This window comes from Schistocerca gregaria, chromosome 5 (assembly GCF_023897955.1).
Source record: "Schistocerca gregaria isolate iqSchGreg1 chromosome 5, iqSchGreg1.2, whole genome shotgun sequence".
Taxonomy (NCBI): Eukaryota; Metazoa; Arthropoda; class Insecta; order Orthoptera; family Acrididae; genus Schistocerca; species Schistocerca gregaria.
Genome location: NC_064924.1, coordinates 520,978,497 through 520,998,414, shown reverse-complemented (window position 1 = coordinate 520,998,414; position 19,918 = coordinate 520,978,497). Strand labels below are relative to the sequence as shown.

The window sequence follows — 19,918 nt, the reverse complement described above, 5'->3', positions numbered from 1 at the left end:
GAAGTATTGACCCTGGTTGCTGAGACACTTGTCCCACTGTGACACAAGGCGGTGAATGGCTGTCTCATAAAATTATCGGGACTGCGATGTCAAACAGTTACGCACGTACAGCTGGACGTCGTCGCCCGAGGTGAATCGTTTGCCCCTCAAAGCCTTTTTAAGGGGACTAAAATTAGCGTAATCACAGGGAGAGACGTCCGGACTGTATGGAGGGTAGCCGAGAACCTCCCATTTGAATTTCTGCAGGAGTGCCGCGACTGTGTTGACCGTATGCGGCTTTTCATTCTCGTGGAGCAGAATGACACCATGGTTGAGACTCGCTGGTAGTTTTGATTTGATCGCTTGGCGAAGGGTGGCCAAGGTTTGTGAGTAACGCTGGGCATTCACTGTTATCCCGCGCTGCAGGAAGTGAACCAGAAGAGGGCCATCTTGGTCAAAGAAGAACGGCAGCATAACATTTCCGATTCACCTCGGACGACGACGTCCAGCTGTATGTGCGGAACTGGCTAACATCGCAGTCCCGGGAATTTTATGAGACAGCCATTCACCGCCTTCTGTCATGAGTGTCTCAACAGACTAGGTCAATACCTCTAACATACAGGTACTGGTTTATGTAATTATGCCTCCGGTTCGTTTCTTTTTGAACGACCCTTGTATTAAGCAAGCTAGTATATAATTTAGGAGTGTAGTTACCTTCATCAGTTGTGATTGTAGCGAGCTGTGAAAAAAACACGGTCCTGGAAATTCGAATTGCAATTTATCTTTTATTTAACAGAATTAATTCCAACAGGAATCAGTCATAGGCAACGCTGTAGGCGAGATCGACATTATCTACGACAAAGAATGCTTCGGGGTCACAGCAGTGTTAGGTTGTTGACTAATTTCTCACAGAGAAAGTACTGCCACGGTGAAACATATTCCTCTGTTAGTTTTGTGTGTTTATACTTTAAGAAATTACCTAAAGTCACTACATATTTAATCTTGATAGTGCTACTTTTACCATGTGACCCACTCACTACGGTAAAGCACGTGTACATGTGGTGTAGAAAAACTAAAGGCAAAGTGCAGTGTTCTACTTACACAGTCTGCTCGCACAACGATGTCAGGCATCCTGGAAAAAAAAGAGAGAACAGTTCATTTCAAACACCCACACAGTGCATAGCACTAGATAGCATCATATTACATTTAGCACATCTATAGGAAGAGATCTTGAGGAAATCATACAAGCCCGCTGGGAGGTTGTTCTAGAAACAGGCAGACCGAGGCTGGTTGTCGCGGTTCAGGGTCTTCAATTTTTGAAAAGGAAGTATTTACAGTTTCCCTTTATGTCATTACAATATGTATCCTTGCTACATTATCCCAAAAATTTGAAGCTACAGCAGCATTTAGCTATTAAAAAAAAAGTTCCGTCAGAGTAAATATTTGTGACAACATGCCATGACTGCAGGTTTGTTGCCACAGACATCGCGGCTGGCTGTCAAGGGTTTGTTAGAGGGAAAAGAACACATTATTTACTAGAAAAATGGCATTAAGAATACAACAATCAAGCAATGATATCGATAAAGCGCTAACACACAAATCATTTTAGACACTAAAATAGTAATTTAAATAAGAATGAAAAAATAGACGACGATGGTGTAATACTTCTTTCTTCTCTTTAATACCTGTCTTGCTTATTTTCTTTCTCGCTATTTTTAGCTGCTTTTCTAAGTAGACATGTCACTGATTTCTTTTAGCTGCATTTTCAGCTACTTTTTAGAGCTCTCTCTCAGCTGGTGAATCTGTTAAAATTGGGATATCTCATTTTGGGGAGAGATTTCTATATTTTCCCTATAGCCCGCCTTTGGTGAAGATCCTGCTACAAGAGTTGACTTCCGCACACTGGGGAGCCCATGTCGAGGTTCATCTGGATTCTCTTGAGACATCTCTGGAAGCTGTTTGTTTGGCTGCTCCGAAAATTGCTTTGCAAGCTGTTTTTGGAGCTGGTTCAAATGCTGCTCTCTATCTGTCACAAAGCTCAGTACAAAATCAGTATCTGTGTATACGTCACAATTTAATAGATATATTCTTGTGGGCCGAATATCTGACGAAATATTAGATGGAGTCATTGCAAGAGGAATATTACATGGAAACATTGCAAGGGGTCACGAACGAGAAACGAGTTGTGATACATCGTCAACTGTTTTCGTTCTCCGTGGGGTAGTTACCGCCCAACCGACACAAGCTGAGTTTTAAAATATCTTGAACCGCTCATAGACAATGCGACCAAGAGCCTTTAGCTTATGCAAACCATGTAAGGGGAAAGATACCAAGAGGATTCCGTTGCATTTAGCCCTTCTATGCTGAGACGGTCACCTCTGGTTTTCGTAATGAAGGAGCTAGGTGTCAGTTTAGGAAATCAGCGGACCAGTAATCTCCGTGACACCCATAATCCTGTCAAGATTTAGGGCCTGTAATAGTATCTGCCATGCAAATATTATAAGTATTGATTTCTTTTGGCACTAAACCATAGTAGACATCGGCTGCTTGTAAAACGTACTGCTTCAATTACTTCTTGTCGTCAATGGAAAAAATAACTTCTCTCTTTGGAAAATAACTAACGGTGCTGGAATGCCGAACTATTTCTTCGTCGTTAATTTCATCTTGGGAAATTATCTTACGATATCTCATAAACGTTGGATAACTGATCTGATAATCAGTTGCAGCTTTACGAATCACTCACTTTATTCCTCCTTAACTGCTGCAAGAATTATACCTGCAAAAATCTCTCTTCAGTTTTTCTTTTTTTTATGATTTTTCAACCATTTTTACCTCAGACAAGCGAAAAACCTACTAAAAACATCTCCCGGGTGTAGGTTGCCACATGTGACAACCATCTGCGAAATATTTGTGATAGCCAATCCCGAAAAGACATTTCAGACAAAATCCGAGCTAGAAAAACAGACTGTGAACCTAACCTCAATACTGACACGGAATAACATAGTGCAACTGTTATAAAATAATTGTGATATAGACTTCACTAAATATAAAGTGAATAATAAGATTTAATTAAATCAACACATGAATACTTACGGGTGTAAAAAACTAAAGACCAATAAAATCCAGAGAACAGTCGCCAGAACTAGAAACTGCTGACACTCAAAATATTGTGATCGTTGATCGTACGGTGGTTTACGTTTAGACCGCAAGGTAGCAGCAGCGACTGAGAACTAAGACTGGTGACAACAAATCCGTGTGACAACCCACCCTGATGGGACGTGGTAGAAAAAATGGTCTGACAGTGGCTAGACATTAGCTTGGCAGCATAAAATCAGCATGTGAAACTTATCAAAACTAAGTAATATTACTCCTGCGAAAGACTAACCAAATAGTGTTCGCTGTGTTTTCACAGCGATCCTTACATCAACGAACTGTCAAAGTTTTGTAACAAGAAACTAGGGCAAGTAATGATTCATATTATGATTTCATGTTGCTGAACAGATTAGCAACTGATAAGGATATAACACACAGCGCTGCGTTTCATTAAATGCAAATCGTCATCGATTAAGATATAAATGAAAATGGCAAGAGTCACGTCACACGAATATTTTAATTAAACTGGTCGACGGTGTAGAACATGATTACAGATGGTCAGAAAAAGTTGCCGTTTTCAGTTAGCTATTAGAACACGGGAAAATCGTAGTATGTGTACGAAACAACCTGTTCGGAAGACTTTGGCTTATGTAAATTCTCACCATAATAAACATAAGACGAACCGAGTTGTGGAGCACTGGCTGTAGATCCACACATGCATAATCTGATAGAAATGGTATACACGTAAATATGCTGCTGGCTCTAAGAGACAGTCCGCAGCTGAAAATGAAGGAAAAAAAGAAAAAAGAGATTCTTCTTCATCTTACCTACCTGTGGCTTCTCACTGTCCATAAGTGACTAAGACAAAATGATCTTTCCATAATATTAGGCCTATTGCTTTGTCTGTGCTTGTCACTAGGTGGCAGAGGAGAGATAAAGATACTGACGATTGACAAAAGGTATTAAGCAAGATTTTACATGGATAAATAATGAGAGGGGGAGAGAGGGAGGGAGAGGGAGGGAGAGAGAGAGGGAGAGAGAGTGTTTGACCAATAGAAAGTACGATCACCGCCAGGAAGCAGAGGTGGCTTTAATTCCTCTTCAGCGTTAACATGATAATGAAAACAGAGCGTACCTTAAGAAGAGCTTCAGTGCGCGCACAACTCTTTTTACTAAAAGGGGACACGAACTCGGGAAGCGCGTGTCCACAGTATCACGACTGAGGAACTACAGAAAAGCCATTACTAAAACTAAAGGGAGCCATTACTAAAACTAAAGGGAATCATAAGTAAAGGTTGCAAAGGAAGAGGCAAGTGTCAAATTCACAGGGCGCCTTCACCAACTGAACCTCTTCATACTTATACGACTTGAAAGTCAGTACCTCCACATCCATTTCCTAACGCAGTAAGAAACAATTGTCAAAACAACCCGAAGAAATCGATTTTGAGAACTCCCGAGCGCTGGCTGTTACGTATACAAGTAAAAAACATTTCGAACATATTAACAGTGGCATTAGTATTGAAATCGATAAATAGCTAGTTGCTACTTAAAAAATATCTACTTGAATTATATACTAGGTTCAAACGGCTCTGAGCACTATGGGACTTAAAATCTAAGATAATCAGTCTCCTACACGTAGAACTACTTAAACATAACTAACCTAAGGACATCACACACATCTATGCACGAGGCAGGATTCGAATCTGCGAATCTGAAGCGCCTAGAACCGCTCGGCCACACAGGCCGGCAATTATATACTAGTATTTATCTCTTCTTCGCCTCTTTCTTGACCTTATCGTGTGTCTTCAAAGGGTCGGCATGTTATTCTGAATCTTGCAGTGTTGGTGATCGAATCCTTGTGCCTCGCCCCAGAATCCCCTCTCGTGATGGAATTGGTGTACACAATCTGTCTGCGTTTATGGTTATTGTCAAAGTGTGTGAACCTTTTCGAAGTGTTTGTGAATCGTGTAGCTGGAGCCGGTGTTCAGCTGGTGGGATGTGGGAAACCGCATAAAAACCACATCCAGGCTGGTCGGCAAACCGTTTATCGTCGCTAATCCGCCGGGCGGATTCGTCCCGGAGCCGGCGTGACTCCCCGAATCCCGGGAGTCGCTGAAGAGGAGATGTGATACCAGTGACATATCTGCTCTTCAGTGAATGAGATACAGAAATATGTACATGTGATTTTAAAATATGTAAAACTGTGTTGATTTACGAATAGTTTATAAATTAAAATATTGATCTCTTACACCCTGTTTTCCTTAAAAAGTAAAAGCCGTCTTTCTTTATGATAACATACCTAAAACTGGCGTTTTGCACTGCTGGTGATCATCGTGGTATAGGATTTGATTCTGCCAGGCTGTAGAGATGAACGAGAAATGAACTTTATTGCTTTTGAGTTGGTTTGGGTTTTTGGAGCAGAGCGTTTTGGAAAGGATGAGTGATGGGAACAACAACAAAGAGGATTTTGTAGCTAGATAGGCGGAGTCGGTTGAGTTTTGTTGGGACAGAATGTGGAAAATGTGTAGGTGTACGGCTGGGGGATGTGCTGGTATCAGCGCAGTAGAGTCGGAGGGTTGGTGATCAGGGATTGGACGATTGGGTAGATGATGCTCCAAGAAACGTAGGAAATTCAAAGCTATTCGACGTAGGAGAGAGAGAGGAAACCGGTACAGGGCTCGTGTGGAGGGGAAGGGGGGAAGTGGGTAGGGGGGGAGGGAGGGAGGGAGGGGAGAAGTGGTAGACGGATACGGAAAGTGAAAAAATGGCTCTGAGCACTATGGGACTCAACTGCTGTGGTCATTAGTCCCCTAGAACTTAGAACTACTTAAACCTAACGACATCACACACATCCATGCCCGAGGCAGGATTCGAACCTGCGACCGTAGCAGTCGCACGGCTCCGGACTGCGCGCCTAGAACCGCGAGACCACCGCGGCCGGCACGGAAAGTGAACTGCAGAGACCTCCTCGCCACGTTTTCCCTCTCTCTGTCTCTATCTAGCACTCACTGAGAACGTATGAGACAACTTTAAAATGAGTGCGTAAGTGCATTTTGTGTCACGTGTAAATAAAGTCCGTTCCACCCATATTTCTTTACTGTACCTGGACACGCACTATAATTTCACGTCGAAGGAGGCGGAACAACATTTCCTAACCAGATCAGATTACCTTTCGAGCGTCCAGTGATATCTAAATCAACATGTCCTAGGTCGATGGTCTGGTTCTGCATCGGCCGCAGATAATTTCTGCAAATGACCATCCGATTCCTGTTTTCGATTCTCCCGGTGAGATCCGGTCAAATACGAAGTTCACGTCCCTCCTCATCGAATTACGTTCATCGAATTACGTTATCAGAACTACAGAGATGTATTACCACAACCATCGAGAACATCATCCTAGACATGCTTAATCTCGGTGGATACCTGTTGTCTGACACAATACGGCCATAATGGTCTAGGAATGCACTCTTCCTTCTTCAAATGTGTTAGTAAGGTAATCTCGTTACATTTCACGCAGATGAAAATGTATTCTCACGAAAGAGCCCAGTAATAAGATCATGCTGCATTGCCTCGATGAAGAAAAAACTTTTTTTCCGCTCGCAGTTCGAGAATGGAATAACAGAGAATTACTGCGAAGGTGGTTCGATGAATCCTCTGCCAGGCACTTCGGTGCGATTTGCAGAGTATCCATGTAGATGTGGATGTACGCTGCCACAGAGTAAGGCAGCGTGGCGAGTGTAGTCGTGAATCGTTGCTTCTCAGCTGCGACGTCTTGCGCCGGATGTCGGCTCACCTCGCGCACGGCCGCACCCTTCCTCATAGCCTTGTGTTGGCAGCGGGGCGAACGGGGAACCCCCTGACGCAGCCGCCCGTCGTGCACGGCTGCAGACGAAGAAGCGCAACATCTGGGTCCTCACATGCAGTCAGAGCACCACCGACACATGCCGTCGCGGGGAGACTGTTCACATATTTCAGCATACTAAAAGTCACCGTGACACGGGCAGCACCGTTTAGCAATAGCAACTTGCAACCAAGCCCATACTGCACAATAACGCGCCAGAGCGCCCTGCCTCCCAATTTTATTCCTACAATTGTTCCCGTAACCAACTCAGAAGCGCTGTTTAAAGGCGGTAATGTCCTTACAAGATGTTGCAAGCTGTCACGTACAAACTAACACAAAATCAGCAAAAAAGTTCCCTCTAATCAGCGACGTGGGACAAGTAATTTTATTGACAAGCATTGTGGTATAGTTGCTTCATTTTAAATATCCTCTATAGGAAGTAAGCTTGTTAAACTCGATTTCGGAGATAATTTTTTTCAACATCCTCTTCTTATTTTAATATTGTTGTTTCTGTTTTGTTTTCATTACTGTTAGGAAACAACCGATATTCGATTTAAAACCGAGCTCAGTGTTGAATTTGATTCACTAGATAATGATTTTTACATGCTGTAAAAAGTGTCATTTGACAGAAAAATAGTACCTCGGAATGTTTATACTAACATTATACGGCTGAGGCTTAAAAAAAATGCCATTAATCAAAAGAGCGCGCGATTGCACAATTGCACTTAACACTTCTTCCGCCGTTGAAAACTGGGACACTACCGTATTTTGTAAAGTACGATCAGTCACCCAGTAACTGTCAGCAGGATGAACGCCGTCAGTACTGGATCATGGTCTACATTTGAAAATGTAGCATCAAAAAAGATATTTAAAAAAATACACTGTCCTTGAAATCACCACGACTGCTGCAGTTTTGACCTTGTCGATCGAGCTTTCGATGCTTTCGTTATTAAAGCATGTCGCCTTCCTTACGATTCTTACATCCTATGTTAACAAAAAATTACTTTATAACAAGTATGGGTAAAACAGATTAATCTTAAGAATAGAGGCAATCTTTACAAAGTGGAAAACTGAAAATAGCTCCGGAAATACAGGTAATATTTTCATTCTTAACAATAATTATTTTAAAGCAATGTTTTTATATTTGCCGTACATAATGTCGTCTTGGTTAACATCAAGTGCAAAACACCACATAAAAAGACATATAGAGATGATGGAAAAACCAAATCACCTGAAAATGGATTCACCGAATCCGAAATGTTATCGCACATGTAAATTATTTTTGTCACAGACGGCGGATATTGTGCTCACATTCATCGAAATGTTAAAAAATTACGAAATTCGGTAATTACTTTCTGGGCGCTAGGATGCAATGGAAATACAGTGTAGTTTTACTCTGGGTCGTTTGGTCAGTTCCCAAGATAGGTGTTTTGATTCCAGTTTTAAACAGTACTCTTAATTTTACAGTTTTGAATATGGTTGTTCTCAGTAGCCCTATACTAGCTTCGACATAGGATTAAACAACCAACCGGTTGCACATAACTGGTAGGTACATTGATCTAGGTTTAGACACCTACTAAGGATGTCTTCATCAGAATGAAATTTTGTTAAATAGTAAAATTACATTGCTAAAAGACAATGGTCAAAATTTAGAGCTGCTATGCTCAAATCGAAAGTAAAATAAAACGTTCTAGCCTTTGTATGTCCCAGCTGAGCACATGTGGTAAGGCTAGAACGTTTTATTTCACTTTCGACTTGAGCATAGCTGCTCTAAATTTTGACCATTGCCTTTTAGCAATGTAATTTTACGCTGTAGCAAAATTTCGTTCTGATGAAGACACCCCTAGTAGGGGTCGAAACTTAGGTCAAATGTACCTACCAGTTATGTGCAACCGGTTGGCTGTGTAATCCTATGTTGATATTCTTAATCTCTTCACGCAAATTTCGGGATTCCTTCGATGTGGAAACGGCGGCTTTCTTCCTCGGCCTTTGTTCCTGTGAGATATTGCTCAACCTCAATCAACGCCATATCACATTAAGAAAATACTGTTCAATTTAAATGCCCCTACTGCAAAATCACTGACTGCGGTGAATACGGCAAATAATATAACGAAATAGTCTCCTCGTATTTAACGCGTTGTGGTTGCTATTTTCTTTTGATTAGGGCGATGGACGTACAATAACGACAGCGGTGGCGCAAGCTGTGCGCCACGTGACGCAACAAGCCTACAGTCTGTCGCTGCCGATTCTGCTCGTCGCGCTGAGCAGTTAGCGTAGTTCTTCGATTTGACGCACGTACGGTAACTTGTAATTTTGCCGTTGTAGTGCCTCTTATAGTTAACAAAGTAATAGTACTTTTATTCATCCGTGGATCACTTTTACAAGGATATTGAGCATATCATGGTATTAAAATTTAAGAAGACGAAAAAAAAAACACATAACGTAAATCATACATTCAGGCATTTACATACTGACAGGTCTATTTTGACTAGGATGGAACAGGTCGTCGACCGTGGTCTTATAGTAAGAACCATACCGGCGGCATTTGCCTGAAGCAGTAAAGGAAACTCACGGGAAACGTAAGCCAGTATGGCCGGAAGAAAACTGGAACCTATCCTCCCGAATAAAACGCCAATCTGTTTTTTTTTTAAGTGATACCTCGTTCAATTGTTTAATAACGTAAAACGCTAGCATCAGGACCATACAGAAGACGTTTAGTTTCCATTTGGTGTATCGCAGTTTTCAATTTGGTAGCCTGAAAAGCTGAGTCAACACCCATCTATAACGAGTAAACTGTTGAGCTCAGAAAGATGTGTTAGTATTCCATGTTGCATAGTTTTGCGTTGCTCAACGCGAACACCTTCCAAAATCAGTTTTACTTGAGAGTAAGGTTTTCGAGAATAAAATGCGAGAGCGTTATATGAAATGATAGATGTGCTATTATTATTATTTACTTGTGTTGTATTTACTACCTGTCCCCTCCTCTGTATTATGTCAGTAACTTACAATGTGTAGCATGTATTGCTTAACAGATACGTTGACAATGATGTGAATACCTGTAACACTAGAGGGAAAAAATGATCTTTATTACTCATTTCTGAGCTGTCAGTGGCTCAGATTGGAGTTCAAGATGCAGTAACAAAAAGTTTTTGTTATTCGCTCAATAACACTTAAAGTCAGAAAGTTTTAAGTCAAATCTAAAATCGTTTCTCCAGGACAACTCCTCCTGTTCAATGGACGAATTATTATTACTAAAAACTGGTAGCCTGTAAGAAAAACACGAGTAGTTTTTAAGAGTAGTTGCATGTATGCGTGAATAGGAACAAAAAACATGTTCATTAATGCTAACACTGACAGTGCATACATATCCTGTCAACTGACTTGTTCCGCATCATTTCCAAGAAAGAATCGTTCAAGTGATCTATGGAACACGTAAGTAACTAGCTGTGTTTTTAAATAAATTCGTTTTAGTGCGCTATTTAATCTCACAGAGCAATTTATTGTACAGTTTTATTTGTCAGTAGAAAATGCTATTTTGAGTTTAACATTCGTAAATGTATATTAAGATTAGATGGGTAGATCACATAACTAATGAGGAAGTATTGAATAGGATTGGGGAGAAGAGAAGTTTGTGGCACAACTTGACCAGAAGAAGGGATCGGTTGGTAGGACATGTTCTGAGACATCAAGGGATCACAAATTTAGCATTGTAGAGCAGCGTGAAGGGTAAAAATCGTAGAGGGAGACCAAGAGATGAATACACTAAGCAGATTCAGAAGGATGTAGGTTGCAGTAGGTACTGGGAGATGAAGAAGCTTGCACAGTATAGAGTAGCATGGAGAGCTGCATCAAACCAGTCTCAGGACTGAAGACCGCAACAACAAACAAATGTATATTCAGTGTGGATCTTGTCCCATTGTTATGAAGAGAGCTGTTTGCGCGGTAATTATCAATGTAATTTTTGATATGCATAACTGGTAGGTAAATGTACTCACACAGTGTATTTAAAATCCTCCGTGTTTTGAACAGAACTTTACAATGAGGTCGAGTACTATTTTTGGTTATTATTCTTATGTCCCTTTAGTGTAGTCTGAAAACTGTGCTCGTATTTTATACATTTGTTCCACAGCTATGACTTGAGTGTAAACACGAACAGTATGTAACTAAATGAGACTAATTAAAAGACTAGAAGCATAACATGCTGATGACATTCTGTTTGCAAGTATCTTTGTGTGTTCACACCACTTCAATTGAGAATCAATGTTCATTTCCAGAAATTTTGGGTTTGTTACGCAGTCCACAGAGCTACCATCTATATTTAATTTAACTTTGTTATTTCCTGCCTTCAACTGAAATTCATGGCATCCGTTTTCTTTATGTTCTGTCACATTACTTCATACCAACCAAGCTGCAAACCATCTCGAGGGTTTCATTTGCTTTCATACGGGAAACATAGACTAACAAATTACACATGAAAAAGTAAGAACTCAAGCGTGCATGTATATCATCTTCTTCAGAGAGCGCCTGTCTGTAGTAGAAACTATGTGGCCTTCTAGAACACCCAAAAGAGTTGTCGGCTGCAGAGAGAGAAAGACAGAGAGAGAGAGAGAGAGAGAGAGAGAGAGAGAGAGAGAGAGACAAAGACAGAGAAAAAATTTGTGGTGACGTCGCAAAATTTTCCTCTGCCCCATCCTCTTGTTACAAGTGCAGTACCTCAGTGTGTTTCGTACATCGCAATTTAGGCATTCATACTGACAGATGGGGCGATAGCGACGGAATTCCGAAAGCGAGTGGCGCACACGTAATGACATCTAGTGTCAGTAACGGTTCAGCCACCAAGCGAGAGGCGGCGTAGCCGCAGTGGACAATAGGAAACGTGTCGCCCCTAGCTAGTGACCCAGCCATTAACAGTTCCGCGAACGGCCCGTTAACGCACCCTCCTCTCCCTACCGTTACCTCGGGGCGCTCCAGCGCCTGGAATTTGGCCGTTTCTTGTTGCGAGGCCTGGATGCGCCAGGCGGCGGAGACGAGACCCATCCGGAAGCTACTTCCTAAACTCGGAATGCCTTGCGAACGACAGCGTAATTTCTAGACAACTTCTGGACCACTAAACACTGAGCACTAGGTAATTGGACAAGGACACGAAAGGAATCATTTGTGCTCTGCTTAACGGTCATCTTTACAACCCTGCAGCTTAGGTAAGTGACGTAAAATCTGAAGAAGGATAGCAGAATAGGGATTACCGCACTGATATATATATATAATACATATAAGAATGTCAACTGCGACGCCTTTGCTTCTTGATATTCTTACCGGCTAAATGACACTTCCAAAGCTCGTCGTTTCAAAACGGGAGGATAAATCAAGGTACGGGCAATGAAAAAAGAAATGCAAACTGTAAACAGAAGCAACATGGTTAGATATCCTAGTACGGTTCTCCTCATACAAACAACTGTGCACCATTACAAGCTGATGGTAGGGTCAATTTGTAACCCGTATCGCTGTTATTTCTTCCCAAAGCCATGCGTACCGATCTGTCCGCAGCAACTCCCACCTCTAATGAACCACGTTCAGAAAGCTTTTAGATGTTGCAGCATGCTGAGAAAGGTAGCCTTATTAATCTACTCGAAGAGGTAGAAATATGTGTACATAAAAGAAAGCCACCATATCACTTCCTCACTGAACAGATTGAATAAGTCAATGCAGACTTTCTATAAACTACATTCACCTAATTTCCAGTTTGAAACATAAACACTACTTCCTTGGAAAATAACAGCGTGCAGACAGTAACTCATCATGAAGCACAACACTAAAACGTAACAGCCAGCTTAGTCAAACATTAAACAATAGTTAAATTCATGTAAATTTAGTTAACAGTCAAATGTAAATACAATGTTGTAATATTTATTCATGTACAACTGTTTCTCATCTTTGATCCTGTTCCCTGTGTATACTACAATATTTATATAATATCATTTCAGTAATATTTTCTAACAAATTGGATTCTTATTTTCTTTTATTTGTAACCAGTGCTCATTGAATGTAAAGTGAATTTAATTAAACGTTTACAGAGTTAGAATTTTCTGCTGCCACATCAATGTACATATTGTAACATCTGTGAGAGAGAAATTCTTTGGCATTGTCATACAGCCATCTTTTTACACAGTCTTCCATAGGACAGAAACGTTTTGGAGATTATATATTTTACAACATAATTGAGCCATGTGTCGGCTCTCAACATATAACGAGCTGTAAAGATTGTTCTGAGTCCTTCCATCCCATCGTTAATTGATTCTTTCATATTTATCGTTATGCTGCGTACGATTCTGTTGAAATTCCCCTCTGGCGGCGTGTCTGGTGTTATCGATATTCGAGTCGTTGCTTCCTGTTAGCCTTTTGTAAGGGCATAAGATCTCCGGGTTGGATAGCCGGTTGGTTGCCTAGCGGTGACGAGTCGATCGGTCGGTTTTTAAAATCGGGAATTAGAGAATGTCGTACCATGAGACCGCGGCATGGCGTGGCGGTGGAGAGTTGGCTGCTGTTCCGAGAAGCAGCGTGGTCTTTCCTGGCGGTGCGAGACGAATGGGACGAGTTGACGGAACAAGGCTTTAAGCTCTTGTTGTGAGCACCCGGGAGCCACGACTGTGGTTCCGAGTCATTGCTTGGTGGAAGCGGTAACGGATGTCTTTAAATTTTCCGCCTGGAGGCGGGACTGATGGACTAGTAACTCGCCTAACCTGAGGAGTGGTATTTTGCTGCCGTGGGTGCAGAAAAGACGAGGGCACCGGTAACAGAGCGCGTGGCTGCGTGACTGTGCGCAGTTGGGTACGCTGGCGACGTGTACACGGTCGGGTGTGAGGAACCTTTGCATCGGAGTTCACCTGCTGTTTCTCTGATAAACTGCAAGTTAAGTTGGTTAAAGGTTTAGATGTTAACTGAAGAATTTTGGTTTGTGCAAACCAGCGTCTTTTCTGCGTTGTGGCCCCCTGCGTTCGGATTTCCTGTCTCTGTCGCCGGTGTAATTATTGAAAGTGATCTTTTGGCTTCTTATTAGTACTGCCTGGGAGGAAGTGTATTTTTAGGCAGGGATTATGGTTCCTGATTTGATTCCTCCTCCTCCCCTGGCCTCGCGTGAGGTCGCTGTGATTGCTGAATGTGAGGCGTTGTGGGTCTGTTAGTCCGCTTCTAGCCTGAGCATCCTTCGGGAGACCACTGTGGTCGCCCTTACACCCGGTCGGTTAATTATTTCTATCCCAGGGCATTTTGGTGACAGGACATGGTATTAAAGTTGTTAGTTACTGTAAAATGTTAAATGGTTGTATTTTACTCTGATTGTTTTTTGGCCACTGTTTAAAAAGGTCAAGTTTGCCTTTCATTGGTGGGCTTTTAAAATTACGTAGCTTTAATAATATTACTTGAAAATACAGCTCTTCGGTTGCACAGGTAAAAATTTTCAACTTTACCTAGGTTTCAACTGCTCTAAGGTAGCCTTCAACAGAAGTTAAAAAAATTTACATTACCTGTAACAGAGTTTTGGAATAATATAAAGATTATTCAATTAAACATATGTAATAAAATTACATCATAGCTAACTGCTACGGTACAGTAGACAAAGAAAGCATACTTACATAGAGTAAATAGTTATGAAATGGTTTAGAGCAACACTGCTCACGTTAAAGATAAAAATGTATTTGTACATTATAAAGTTTTCCTAGGAATGCACAACTTGATTAAGACGCGCCGCTAACGGTCGCGTGTGCGGCCGGCACTATAGGCAGCATGAGACTGACAGGCGCGCGCGTAAGTCGGCACCTTGTGTCGCGCCATCTAGTATTTAATGCTTGTACTTTACAGTGACAACAGCTGTCAGAAGCATTGGAACAGGAGTGCACGTAATGTGCTGATTACATTATGTCAGATAGTATGTAACAGATCGAAAGCTGAACAAAAAATTATACTGTAAAACAGGGAGAGAGAGAACAATATTTAAGGCTACAGTACGGGAAGCATAATAGCAATATTCCGCGTTAAGTGATTTTAAGCAAGGGCTTTACACCATCAAAGATATTTTTATCACGTAATTGTAATTGTTAATCCTGTTTGTTATCTATTTGGCATCCTTTGAAAATGATAGTTCTGCCTCCCTGTTAGCGAGCCCTTTAATTTAATATCTTGTTGTGCCAAAGTTTAGAAGAAGTTGGTTCCCAACATGTTCGGTAGCGAAATTGTATGCAAATTGGTTTTTTTGTTTCATTACTTGGAAAGTTTTAATTTTATTATTAAATGCTTTATCAAAGTATGTTTTAAGTAAAATAGCTTGGCTATTAACAGTAAAGTAAAGTTTTTAATTTCATTGTTATCAAATGTTTTATCAAAGTCGGTTTTAAGTAAAATGGCTTGGCCGTTAGCTGTAAAGTAAATTGTTTTGAAAAGGCACTCATGACTACTAGCTTTTTGGATCTGTTCCTGGTCAAGTGATAAAGAAATGAATTTTAATGGTTGAAGTAATCAATAAAGAAATTGTAAATTGCAACTCGACATTAACCAACTAATTTTGGCTCCGTTTCCCAACTGGGGGTTTTCCTTCATTAATCGTAACACCCGTCTCAATAACGAAGCAGGATTTTCGACGTAAGTAATCTAAAACTAAAACAGTTTCGCTTTGAAAGATTTGTTTAGATTGTACTCAATCGTCATTACGTACAGTTACAGTTAAATAAGCAGTTTCTCAAATGGTGTTTTTGCCATAGGAGGCCACCATCCCAAGGGACTTTCACCACAAGGGGGAATAAAGAGCCGAAAACTATTGTAAACATCAACAAGTGTGTATCTAAACGTTCAAAGCCGTCTGAGGATTAAACTGTCGGTTCAAAACCTGTAATGTCGCTATTTGTGTAAATAAACAACATTATTAACTGTGGCTGGTTGGTGTTTTCTTCTTTGCAAGAATCAACCTGTAAGCTTTTAAGTGTTGACATTCTTTCAGTTTTAATCATAAACTGAAAGGCCGGTTGAAGTTGCAGGATAGTTTCTTCACATTACTCTTTTAAATTAAAACCTACATTTGGGCCTAAGCATCAATTCGATACACACTGTGATCAAAAGTATCCGGACACCCCCAAAGCATACGTCTTTCATATTAGGTGCATCGTGCTGCCACCTACTGCCAGGTGCTCCATATCAGCGACCTCAGTAGTCATTTGACATCGTGAGAGAGCGAATGGTGCGCTTCTCGGAACTCATGGACTTCGACGATGTTCAGGTGATTGGGTGTCACTTGCATCATACGTCTGTACGCGAGATTTCCACACTCCTAAACACGCCTAAGTCCACTGTTTCCGATGTGATAGTGAAGTGGGAACGTGAAGGGACACGTACAACACAAAAGCATACAGGCCGACCTCGTCTGTTGACTGACAGAGGACGCCGAAAGTTGGAGAGGGTCATAATGTGTAATAGGTAGACATCTACCCAGACCATCACACAGGAATTTCAAACTGCATGAGGATCCACTGCAAGTACTATGACGCTTAGGCGGGAGGTGAGAAAACATGGATCTCATGGTCGAGCAGTTGCTCATAAGCCACACATGACGCCGCTAAACGCCAAACGACGCCTCACTTGGTGTAAGGAGCGTAAACATTGGACGATCGAACAGTGGAAAAATGTGGAGTGATGAATCACTGTACACTATGTGGCAGTCCGATGGCAGAGTGCGGGTATGGCGAATACCCGGTGAGCTTCATCTGCCAGAGTGTGTAGTGCCAACAGTAAAATTCGGAGGCGGTGGTATGGTGTGGTAGTGTTTTTCATGGAGGGGGCTTGCACACCTTGTTGTTTTGCGTGGCACTATCACAGCACAGGCCTTCATTGATGTTTTAATCACCTCCTTGCTTCTCACTGTTGAAGAGCAATTCGGGGATGTCGATTGGATCTTTCAACACGATCAAGCACCTCTTCATAATGCACGGCCTATAGCGGAGTCGTTACACGACAGTAACATCCCTGTAATGGACTGGCCTGCACAGAGTGCTGACGTTAATCCTATAGAACACCTTTGGGATGTTCTGGAACACCGACTTCGTGGCTCACAGACCGTCATCGATACCTCTTCTCAATGCAGCACTCCGTGAAGAATGGGCTGCCATTCCCCAAGAAACCTTCCAGCGCCCGATTGACCGTATGCCTGCGAGAGTGAAAGCTGTCATCAAGGCAAAGGGTGGGCTAACACCATATTGCATTCCAGCATTACCGATGGAGGGCTCCACGAACTTGTAAGTCATTTCCAGCCAGGTGTCCGGATACTTTTGATTACATAGTGTAGAAAGTTTGTGTCACTTTTTCAGTCTCAGGAGAGTAGTGTGTTGTTTCTATAGGAAATTACGATCACCTACCGGATTGTGCATCAGCTGCGCCTTCAAACAGAGATTGGTAAAGCAATTGAAATTAGGATACGTAAACAGGAACTTCTCACTTTTCTTTCGCTCGTCGCTGTTACGCCGCACAGTTCACGTTTTTCTTGCTCAGTCAGGTAGTACTACTCTGTGTTGGTATTAAGCTATTGTTAACAAATGTTTATACAAGATTTCGATTCAATTGTCAGTTTCGAAAGAATAACGGATGAGTGGTAACAATGAAAACCTGTAAAATTCTTCACCTATCACAAGAAAAATTTAATTCCTTTAGAAATCAATACATGCAAAATTTATCTTCGTGATAATAACAAAGATAAATCACAAGTGTTGTATCTGACCACCCCTCCAGCGGCTCGAGCAGTTTAGCTACAACTCGGCAAATTGCGGGTTCTGTTCGGTCTTTAGATCGCTCCGCGATCTAGCGTCTTCTGTTGGTACTATCTCCACGGTGCTATTAATGTACCAAGGAATGACTGTGCAACACGAACTACAATATCTTCTAGGGTGAGACCACCACCACCTAGAGACAAGGCCGGGCGCGAAATTCATAGCAGGTCGTGACGTCACCCCAAGCGGGCCACCATGTTGTGTTTCCAAGCGTTTGTTTATCTACACGTTTGTTGGATCGAGTGCTATATTCGTGCTTAAAACTAGCGATCACAGTGTTTACGTGTAGTGAAGCTACTGTGAACATGGTTTAAAAATGTTGTGTGCCAAGGTGTCGTGGGAATTACGGAACTGGGCCAAGAGTAATGTTGTTTTCCTTTCCGAAAAATGTGAATCTGTGTTGGAGATGGCTTTCAGCGATTCATCGGGACAATTTCCAACCCACTGAGCACCCGAAGGTATGTAAAAACTATATACCTAGTACAATTATTATTTTTTTCTGGTGGAATATCTTGCATTTTGGATACATTTCACTAAAATTGTGAGCAAAAGTTCGCAGTAAATAGGCCTAGTATTCGTTATCAAGTGGCTTTATTTTGATTCTGACAACGAAATATAAATTTGTGGCTCGTGTTACTTTTTATTCGTGTTTAAATTTCTCTGCAGTTCGTATTTTGTTACGCATTACCGATACGTTTTATTCTCTATTTGTGAGTGGGTGTTGTTTTTCACTCTCGCATTAGTTAGCATGAGTGCTAAAGAATGTTGAAACTGCTGTTTTCATGTTTAAAAAGCGATCTCTCTGTATGAAGCATATCTGTGTTATTTTTCGATGTGTCAAACAATGGAACAAATTAATCTAGAAATAGGTTATATTTATTATTGCCGTTTTTAGCTTGACACATTGTCTCATTCCAACTGCTGCAAATGTCTGCTGAAGGTTTGTAGATTTTCACTGTTGACTTATGCTCAAAATCTGCCATATTTTTACAGGAAAGAAAATTTACATTACAATAACAACGCATAATTGTTTTTGTTTCTGAGAACAGGTGAGTTAAAAGTGATTGTTTGCTTGAGGAATGTATTCAGCTTTCCTGAGGGAGCTCTATAAACAGTTACACAATATTTATTTAGGATACTACAGAGGAATTTAATATTATACACTATATTAGTGCAGAATTTTTCAAATGAGTGTAAATAATAGTCGTCTGGTCCAGAAAGGATATACTTTATCACAGTGCATTTTTCACAAATGTACCTTGTTTTATCATGTATATCGCAATATTATTTACATCCCGCACTCGTACGTTTTCACTGGTTATCGATAAGTCTTAAGCAATTAGATTACCGGTAAAAAAAAGAATTATAAACTATAGCTTCTGCTATATCGCGATTGATAAAGTTACTTGTTTTAACCATTCGGCAAAGTACTCTCCTCTTTGCGTGGTATCATTTGCCAAGATCTCGTTTCGTTATCTCCAGCGGTTTACGAGATATCACAGGCGTTATGAAAATTTCATTCCCGCGCATTGCGATCGGAAGTGAAGTTGCTGCAGATGCTCAATTTTTTCGGGGTTGGAAGCAGATATTGATCCGAAGTTTTACGAAAATTTCAAAACCTCATCTGTATTTCACACTCAGCAATATAATGTGTAATATGCATCAAACATAAATTCATAGCGCCCCCTATTTTTGATGGCAACGTTCCCCCCTCCGGGGGGAGGGGCCGCGCGATACGTGACACGGCGCCTCAAATAGCGCGTCCCCGAGTTTCTCTTTTTGTGTGTACTGCCCTGGGACGAAAGTTAGTAGAACTGATGTGTAATATTTCTATATAAAAAATAAATATCGCAAGTGTCTCTTCCATGTGCAAACTCGAGCTCTGTCACTGGGTCGTCTGTCAATCTCGGTGCTTCCTCATTTAGCCACAGTAAAATGAGACGGTCACGTTATCCAGGGTGTCTCCCCAAAAATCGTCAGGTGAATTGTATTTGAAATTTCATTTTTGCGAAGTGTAGGTGGAGTAAGCCCAAGCAAATGCTGCTCGCCACTTCTCTGATGCGACACACAGCGACGGTGGGAAGCGTCGGTTTCTTTCCCGTTACCAAGAAAATTATTTTTAAACCCGAATTTTACGTGACCATTCGACAGAGCAACCTCAAGTAAGTCCTGTGCCGTATTCCCACTATCGACGAATATTAAC

The 19,918-nt window shown here is 41.3% G+C and overlaps 1 protein-coding gene across 7 annotated transcripts in view; it reads right to left on the bottom strand.

Annotated features, from left to right (window-relative positions):
* Positions 1–19,918, bottom strand: part of LOC126272766 (myocyte-specific enhancer factor 2) — an 841,022-nt gene that overhangs the window by 133,855 nt on the left and 687,249 nt on the right. For 6 of the 7 annotated variants that reach the window (XM_049975898.1, XM_049975894.1, XM_049975902.1 and 3 more), the window contains one exon: positions 1,081–1,111. The exons of the other annotated variant lie outside the window; for it this stretch is intronic. The gene's annotated coding sequence lies outside the window, so the exon portion shown is untranslated. The remainder of the gene's footprint in view (positions 1–1,080; positions 1,112–19,918) is intronic. 7 annotated transcript variants of the gene reach the window in all.